Source organism: Elgaria multicarinata, chromosome 20 (genome assembly GCF_023053635.1).
Source record: "Elgaria multicarinata webbii isolate HBS135686 ecotype San Diego chromosome 20, rElgMul1.1.pri, whole genome shotgun sequence".
Taxonomy (NCBI): domain Eukaryota; kingdom Metazoa; phylum Chordata; class Lepidosauria; order Squamata; family Anguidae; genus Elgaria; species Elgaria multicarinata.
This window is the reverse complement of record NC_086190.1, coordinates 222,501-230,948: the sequence shown is the minus strand read 5'-3', so window position 1 is coordinate 230,948 and position 8,448 is coordinate 222,501. Positions and strand designations below refer to the sequence as shown.

The 8,448-nt window shown below is 49.1% G+C and overlaps 4 pseudogenes; all 4 read right to left on the bottom strand.

Annotated features, from left to right (window-relative positions):
* Nucleotides 1–1,533: 1,533 nt before the first annotated feature.
* On the bottom strand, nucleotides 1,534–1,602 carry LOC134411729 (U6 spliceosomal RNA; annotated as a pseudogene).
* Nucleotides 1,603–3,399: 1,797 nt separating this feature from the next.
* On the bottom strand, nucleotides 3,400–3,468 carry LOC134411771 (U6 spliceosomal RNA; annotated as a pseudogene).
* A 2,166-nt stretch (nucleotides 3,469–5,634) lies between these two features.
* LOC134411693 (U6 spliceosomal RNA) lies at nucleotides 5,635–5,703 on the bottom strand (annotated as a pseudogene).
* A 1,346-nt stretch (nucleotides 5,704–7,049) lies between these two features.
* On the bottom strand, nucleotides 7,050–7,118 carry LOC134411728 (U6 spliceosomal RNA; annotated as a pseudogene).
* Nucleotides 7,119–8,448: the final 1,330 nt, after the last annotated feature.

Genomic DNA, 8,448 nt, shown 5'->3' with positions numbered 1-8,448 from the left:
CCTTAACCCGGAACCTAACCCTAACCCGGAACCTAACCCTAAACCGGAACCTAACCCTAACCCGGAACCTAACCCTAACCCGGAACATTAACCTAACCCGGAACCTAACCGGGTTAGGGTTAGGCAAATATAGAAAGCTCTATAAGTTGCTCCGAAAAGACGTTCAGATACACATTCCGGCAAAAACTCGTATTGCGCAAAACGGGCAATAACAGCAGCTTCCCAATTAGGAAAGTGAACCAGACTCACCTAACCCTAACCCGGAACCTAACCCTAACCCTAACCCTAACCCTAACCCTAACCATAACCCTAACCCTAACCCTAACCCTAACCCTAACGTTAACCCTAACGTTAACCCTAACCCTAACTCTAACCCGGAACCTAACCCTAACCCAGAACCTAACCCTAACCCGGAACCTAATACGGAACATAGCACGGAACGTAACACGGAACCTAACAATAACCCTAAACCTAACCCGAACCCTAACCCTAACCCGAACCCGAACCCTAACCCGAACCCGAACCCTAACCCGAACCCGAACCATAACCCTAACCCGGAAACTAACCCTAACCCGGAACCTAACCCTAACCCGGAACCTAACACGGAACCTAACAGGGAACCTAACCCTAACCCTAACCCGGAAACTAACACGGAACCTAACACGGAACCTAACCCGGAACCCAACCCGGAACCTAACCCGGAACCTAACCCGGAACCTAACCCGGAACCCAACCCTAACCCTAACCCGGAACCTAACACTAACCCGGAACCTAACCCTAACCCTAACCCGGAACCTAACCCTAACCCGGAACCTAACCCTAACCCGGAACCTAACCCTAACCCTAACCCGGAACCTTAACCTAACCCGGAACATAACCGGGTTAGGGTTAGGCAAATATAGAAAGCTCTATAAGTTGCTCCGAAAAGACGTTCAGATACCCATTCCGGCAAAAACTCGTATTGCGCAAAACGGGCCATAACAGCAGCTTCCCAATTAGGAAAGTGAACCAGACTCACCAGATGCACATGACAAGGAGGGACAAATATAGAAATCTCCAAAAGTTTCTCCAAAACCACGTTCAGATACCCGTTCCTGGCAAAAACGTGTATTGCGCAAATTGTGCCATAGTGGCAACATCCCAATGAGGTAAGTGAACCAAACTCACCAGATGCACATGACAAGGTGGGGCAAATATAGAAAGCTCCATAAGTTGCCCCGAAACGAAGTTCTAACACCCGTTCTTGCGGAAGGGACAAATATAGAAAGCTATAACAGTTGCCCCCAAACCAAGTTCAGAAACCCGTTCTGGGCAAAAATGCGTATTGCGCCAGCGTACCGTAAAAGCAGCTTCCCAATGATTAAAGTCCACCAAACACACCAGATGCACACAACTAGGTGGGACAAATATAGAAAGCTCCATAAGTTGCACCGAAACCACGTTCAGATACCCGTTCCGGTCAAAAACGTGTATTGTGCAAAATGGGCCATAACGGCACCTTCCCAATAAGGGAAGTGAACCAAACTCACCAGATGCGCAGGGGCCATGCTAATCTTCTCTGTATCGTTCCAATTTTTGTATATGTGTTGCCGAGGCGAGCACAACCCTAACCGTAACCCTAACCCTAACCCTAACCCTAACGCTAACCCTAACCCTATCCCTAACCCTAACCATAACCCTAACCCTAATTTTATCTGTATCGTTCCAATTTTAGTATATGTGCTGCCGATGCGAGCACAACCCTAACCCTAACCCTAACCTTCACCCTAACCCTCACCCTCACCCTAACCCTAACCCTAACCGTAACGGTAACCGTAACCCTAACCCTAACCCTAACCCTAACCCCAACCCCAACCCTAACCCTAACCCTAACCCTAACCCTAACCCTAACCCTAACCCTAACCCCAACCCTAACCCTAACCCTAACCCTAACCCTAACCCTAACCCTAACCCTAACCATAACCCTAACCCTAACCCTAACCCTAACCCTAACCCTAAACCGGAACCTAACCCTAACCCTAACCCGGAACCAAACCTTATCCCGGAACCTAACCCTAACCCGGAACCTAACCCTAACCCTAACCCGAACACGAACCCTAACCCGAACCCGAACCATAACCCTAACCCGGAACCTAACCCTAACCCGGAACCTAACCCGGAACCTAACCCGGAACCTAACCCGGAACCAAACCCGGAACCAAACCCGGAACCTAACCTTACTCCTAACCCTGGCCCGGAACCTAACCCGGAACCTAACCCGGAACCAAACCCGAAACCTAACCCGGAACCTAACCCGGAACCCAACCCTAACCCTAACCCGGAACCTAACACTAACCCGGAACCTAACCCTAATCCGGAACCTATCCCTAACCCTAACCCGGAACCTAACCCTAACCCAGAACCTAACCCTAACCCGGAACCTAACCCTAACCCGGAACCTAACCCTAACCCTAACCCTAACCCTAACCCTAACCCTAACCCTAACCCTAACCCTAACCCTAACGTTAACCCTAACGTTAACCCTAACCCTAACCCTAACCCTAACCCTAACCCTAACCCGGAACCTAACCCTAACCCGGAACCTAACCCTAACCCTAACCCTAACCCTAACCCTAACCCTAACGTTAACCCTAACGTTAACCCTAACCCTAACCCTAACCCGGAACCTAACCCTAAACCGGAACCTAACCCTAACCCGGAACCTAACCCTAACCTGGAACCTTAACCTAACCCGGAACCTAACCGGGTTAGGGTTAGGCAAATATAGAAAGCTCTATAAGTTGCTCCTAAAAGACGTTCAGATACCCATTCCGGCAAAAACTCGTATTGCGCAAAACGGGCCGTAACAGCAGCTTCCCAATTAGGAAAGTGAACCAGACTCACCAGATGCACATGACAAGGAGGGACAAATATAGAAATCTCCAAAAGTTTCTCCAAAACCACGTTCAGATACCCGTTCCTGGCAAAAACGTGTATTGCGCAAATTGTGCCATAATGGCAACATCCCAATGAGGTAAGTGAACCAAACTCACCAGATGCACATGACAAGGTGGGGCAAATATAGAAAGCTCCATAAGTTGCCCCGAAACAACGTTCTAACACCTGTTCTTGCAGAAGGGACAAATATAGAAAGCTCTAACAGTAGCCCCCAAACCACTTTCAGAAACCCGTTCTGGGCAAAAATGCGTATTGAGCCCAGCGTACCGTAAAAGCAGCTTCCCAATGATTAAAGTCCACCAAACACACCAGATGCACACAACTAGGTGGGACAAATATAGAAAGCTCCATAAGTTGCAACGAAACCACGTTCAGATACCCGTTCCGGTCAAAAACGTGTATTGTGCAAAATGTGCCATAACGGCACCTTCCCAATAAGGGAAGTGAACCAAACACACCAGATGCGCAGGGGCCATGCTAATCTTCTTTGTATCGTTCCAATTTTTGTATATGTGTTGCCGAAGCGAGCACAACCCTAACCGTAACCCTAACCCTAACCCTAACCCTAACCCTAACCATAACCCTAACCCTAATTTTATCTGTATCGTTCCAATTTTAGTATATGTGCTGCCGATGCGAGCACAACCCTAACCCTAACCCTAACCTTCACCCTAACCCTCACCCTCACCCTAACCCTAACCCTAACCGTAACGGTAACCGTAACCCTAACCCTAACCCTAACCCTAACCCCAACCCCAACTCTAACCCTAACCCTAACCCCAACCCTAACCCTAACCCTAACCCTAACCCTAACCCTAACCCTAACCCTAACCCTAACCCTAACCCTAACCCTAACCCTAAACCGGAACCTAACCCTAACCCTAACCCGGAACCAAACCTTATCCCGGAACCTAACCCTAACCCGGAACCTAACCCTAACCCTAACCCGAACACGAACCCTAACCCGAACCCGAACCATAACCCTAACCCGGAACCTAACCCTAACCCGGAACCTAACCCGGAACCTAACCCGGAACCTAACCCGGAACCAAAACCGGAACCAAACCCGGAACCTAACCTTACTCCTAACCCTGGCCCGGAACCTAACCCGGAACCTAACCCGGAACCAAACCCGAAACCTAACCCGGAACCTAACCCGGAACCCAACCCTAACCCTAACCCGGAACCTAACACTAACCCGGAACCTAACCCTAATCCGGAACCTATCCCTAACCCTAACCCGGAACCTAACCCTAACCCAGAACCTAACCCTAACCCGGAACCTAACCCTAACCCGGAACCTAACCCTAACCCTAACCCTAACCCTAACCCTAACCCTAACCCTAACGTTAACCCTAACGTTAACCCTAACCCTAACCCTAACCCTAACCCTAACCCTAACCCGGAACCTAACCCTAACCCGGAACCTAACCCTAACCCTAACCCTAACCCTAACCCTAACCCTAACCCTAACCCTAACGTTAACCCTAACGTTAACCCTAACCCTAACCCTAACCCGGAACCTAACCCTAAACCGGAACCTAACCCTAACCCGGAACCTAACCCTAACCTGGAACCTTAACCTAACCCGGAACCTAACCGGGTTAGGGTTAGGCAAATATAGAAAGCTCTATAAGTTGCTCCTAAAAGACGTTCAGATACCCATTCCGGCAAAAACTCGTATTGCGCAAAACGGGCCGTAACAGCAGCTTCCCAATTAGGAAAGTGAACCAGACTCACCAGATGCACATGACAAGGAGGGACAAATATAGAAATCTCCAAAAGTTTCTCCAAAACCACGTTCAGATACCCGTTCCTGGCAAAAACGTGTATTGCGCAAATTGTGCCATAATGGCAACATCCCAATGAGGTAAGTGAACCAAACTCACCAGATGCACATGACAAGGTGGGGCAAATATAGAAAGCTCCATAAGTTTCCCCGAAACAACGTTCTAACACCTGTTCTTGCAGAAGGGACAAATATAGAAAGCTCTAACAGTAGCCCCCAAACCACTTTCAGAAACCCGTTCAGGGCAAAAATGCGTATTGAGCCCAGCGTACCGTAAAAGCAGCTTCCCAATGATTAAAGTCCACCAAACACACCAGATGCACACAACTAGGTGGGACAAATATAGAAAGCTCCATAAGTTGCAACGAAACCACGTTCAGATGGTTCTTGCGGAAAAACGTATTGCGAAAATGGTCCGTAACGGCACCTTCCCAATGAGGTAAGTGAACGAAACTCACCAGATGCACATGACAAGTTGGGACAAAGACAGAAAGCTCCAAAAGTTGTCCCCAAACCACGTTCAGATACCCGTTCCGGTCAAAAACGTGTATTGCGCAAAATGGGCCGTAACGGCACCTTCCCAATGAGGTAAGTGAACGAAACTCACCAGATGCACATGACAAGTTGGGACAAATACAGAAAGCTCCAAAAGTTGCCCCCAAACCACGTTCAGATACCCTTTCCGGTAGAAAACGTGTATTGCGAAAATGGGCCGTAAAGGCACCTTTCCAATGAGGTAAGTGAACCAAACTCACCAGATGCACATGACAAGGTGGAACAAATATAGAAAGCTCCAAAAGTTACCCCAAAACCACGTTCAGATACCCGTTCCGGTCAAAAACGTGTATTGTGCAAAATGTGCCATAACGGCACCTTCCCAATAAGGGAAGTGAACCAAACACACCAGATGCGCAGGGGCCATGCTAATCTTCTCTGTATCGTTCCAATTTTTGTATATGTGTTGCCGAAGCGAGCACAACCCTAACCGTAACCCTAACCCTAACCCTAACCCTAACCCTAACCCCAACCCTAACCCTAACCCTAACCCTAACCCTAACCCTAATTTTATCTGTATCGTTCCAATTTTAGTATATGTGCTGCCGATGCGAGCACAACCCAAACCCTAACCCTAACCCTAACCCGGAACCTAACCCTAACCCAGAACCTAACCCTAACCCGGAACCTAACCCTAACCCTAACCCGGAACCTAACCCTAACCCAGAACCTAACCCTAACCCGGAACCTAACCCTAACCCTAACCCGGAACCTAACCCTAACACGAAACCTAACCCTAACCCGGAACCTAACCCTAACCCGGAACCTAACCCTAACCCAAACCCGGAACCTAACCCTAACCCAGAACCTAACCCTAAACCGGAACCTGACGCTAAACCGGAACCTAACCCTAACCCTAACCCTAACCCGGAACCTAACCCTAACCCGGAACCTAACCTTAAAAAGGAACCTAACCCTAACCCGGAACCTAACCCTAAACCGGAACCTTAACCTAACACGGAACCTAACCGGGTTAGGGTTAGGCAAATATAGAAAGCTCTATAAGTTGCTCCGAAAAGACGTTCAGATACCCATTCCGGCAAAAACTCGTATTGCGCAAAACGGGCCGTAACGGCAGCTTCCCAATTAGGAAAGTGAACCAGACTCACCAGATGCACATGACAAGGAGGGACAAATATAGAAATCTCCAAAAGTTTCTCCAAAACCACATTCAGATACCCGTTCCTGGCAAAAACGTGTATTGCGCAAATTGTGCCATAACGGCAACATCCCAATGAGGTATGTGAACCAAACTCACCAGATGCACATGACAAGGTGGGGCAAATATAGAAAGCTCCATAAGTTGCCCCGAAACGATGTTCTAACACCTGTTCTTGCGGAAGGGACAAATATAGAAAGCTCTAACAGTTGCCCCCAAACCAAGTTCAGAAACCCGTTCTGGGCAAAAATGCGTATTGCGCCAGCGTACCGTAAAAGCAGCTTCCCAATGATTAAAGTCCACCAAACACACCAGATGCACACAACTAGGTGGGACAAATATAGAAAGCTCCATAAGTTGCACCGAAACCACGTTCAGATGGTTATTGAGGAAAAGCGTATTGCGAAAATGGTCCGTAACGGCACCTTCCCAATGAGGTAAGTAAACCAAACTCACTAGATGCACAAGACAAGGTGGGACAAATATACAAAGCTCCAAAAGTTACCCCAAAACCACGTTCAGATACCCGTTCCGGTCAAAAACGTGTATTGTGCAAAATGGGCCATAACGGCACCTGCCCAATAAGGGAAGTGAACCAAACTCACCAGATGCGCAGGGGCCATGCTAATCTTCTCTGTATCGTTCCAATTTTTGTATATGTGTTGCCGAGGCGAGCACAACCCTAACCGTAACCCTAACCCTAACCCTAACCCTAACGCTAACCCTAACCCTAACCCTAACCCTAACCCTAACCCTAACCATAACCCTAACCCTAATTTTATCTGTATCATTCCAATTTTAGTATATGTGCTGCCGATGCGAGCACAACCCTAACCCTAACCCTAACCTTCACCCTAACCCTCACCCTCACCCTAACCCTAACCGTAACCGTAACCGTAACCGTAACCGTAACCCTAACCCTAACCCTAACCCTAACCCCAACCCCAACCCCAACCCTAACCCTAACCCTAACCCTAACCCTAACCCTAACCCCAACCCCAACCCTAAACCTAACCCTAACCCTAACCCTAACCCTAACCCTAACCCTAACCCTAACCCTAACCCTAAACCGGAACCTAACCCTAACCCTAACCCGGAACCAAACCTTATCCCGGAACCTAACCCTAACACGGAACCTAACCCTAACCCTAACCCGAACCCGAACCCGAACCCTAACCCGAACCATAACCCTAACCCGGAACCTAACCCTAACCCGGAACGTAACCCGGAACCTAACACGAACCTAACCCTAACCCTAACCCTAACCCGGAACCTAACCCGGAACCTAACCCGGAACCTAACCCGGAACCAAACCCGGAACCAAACCCGGAACCTAACCTTAATCCTAACCCTGGCCCGGAACCTAACCCGGAACCTAACCCGGAACCAAACCCGAAACCTAACCCGGAACCTAACCCGGAACCCAACCCTAACCCTAACCCGGAACCTAACACTAACCCGGAACCTAACCCTAATCCGGAACCTATCCCTAACCCTAACCCGGAACCTAACCCTAACCCAGAACCTAACCCTAACCCGGAACCTAACCCTAACCCGGAACCTAACCCAAACCCTGAACCTAACCCTAACCCTAACCCTAACCCTAACCCTAACCCGGAACCTAACCCTAACCCGGAACCTAACCCTAACCCTAACCCTAACCCTAACCCTAACCCGGAACCTAACCCTAACCCGGAACCTAACCCTAACCCTAACCCTAACCCTAACCCTAACCCTAACCCTAACCCTAACCCTAACGTTAACCCTAACCCTAACCCTAACCCGGAACCTAACCCTAACCCAGAACCTAACCCTAACACGGAACCTAATACGGAACCTAGCACGGAACGTAACACGGAACCTAACAATAACCCTAAACCTAACCCTAACCCTAACCCGAACCCGAACCCGAACCCGAACCCTAACCCGAACCCTAACCCTAACCCGAACCCGAACCATAACCCTAACCCGGAAACGAACCCTAACCCGGAACCTAACCCTAACCCGG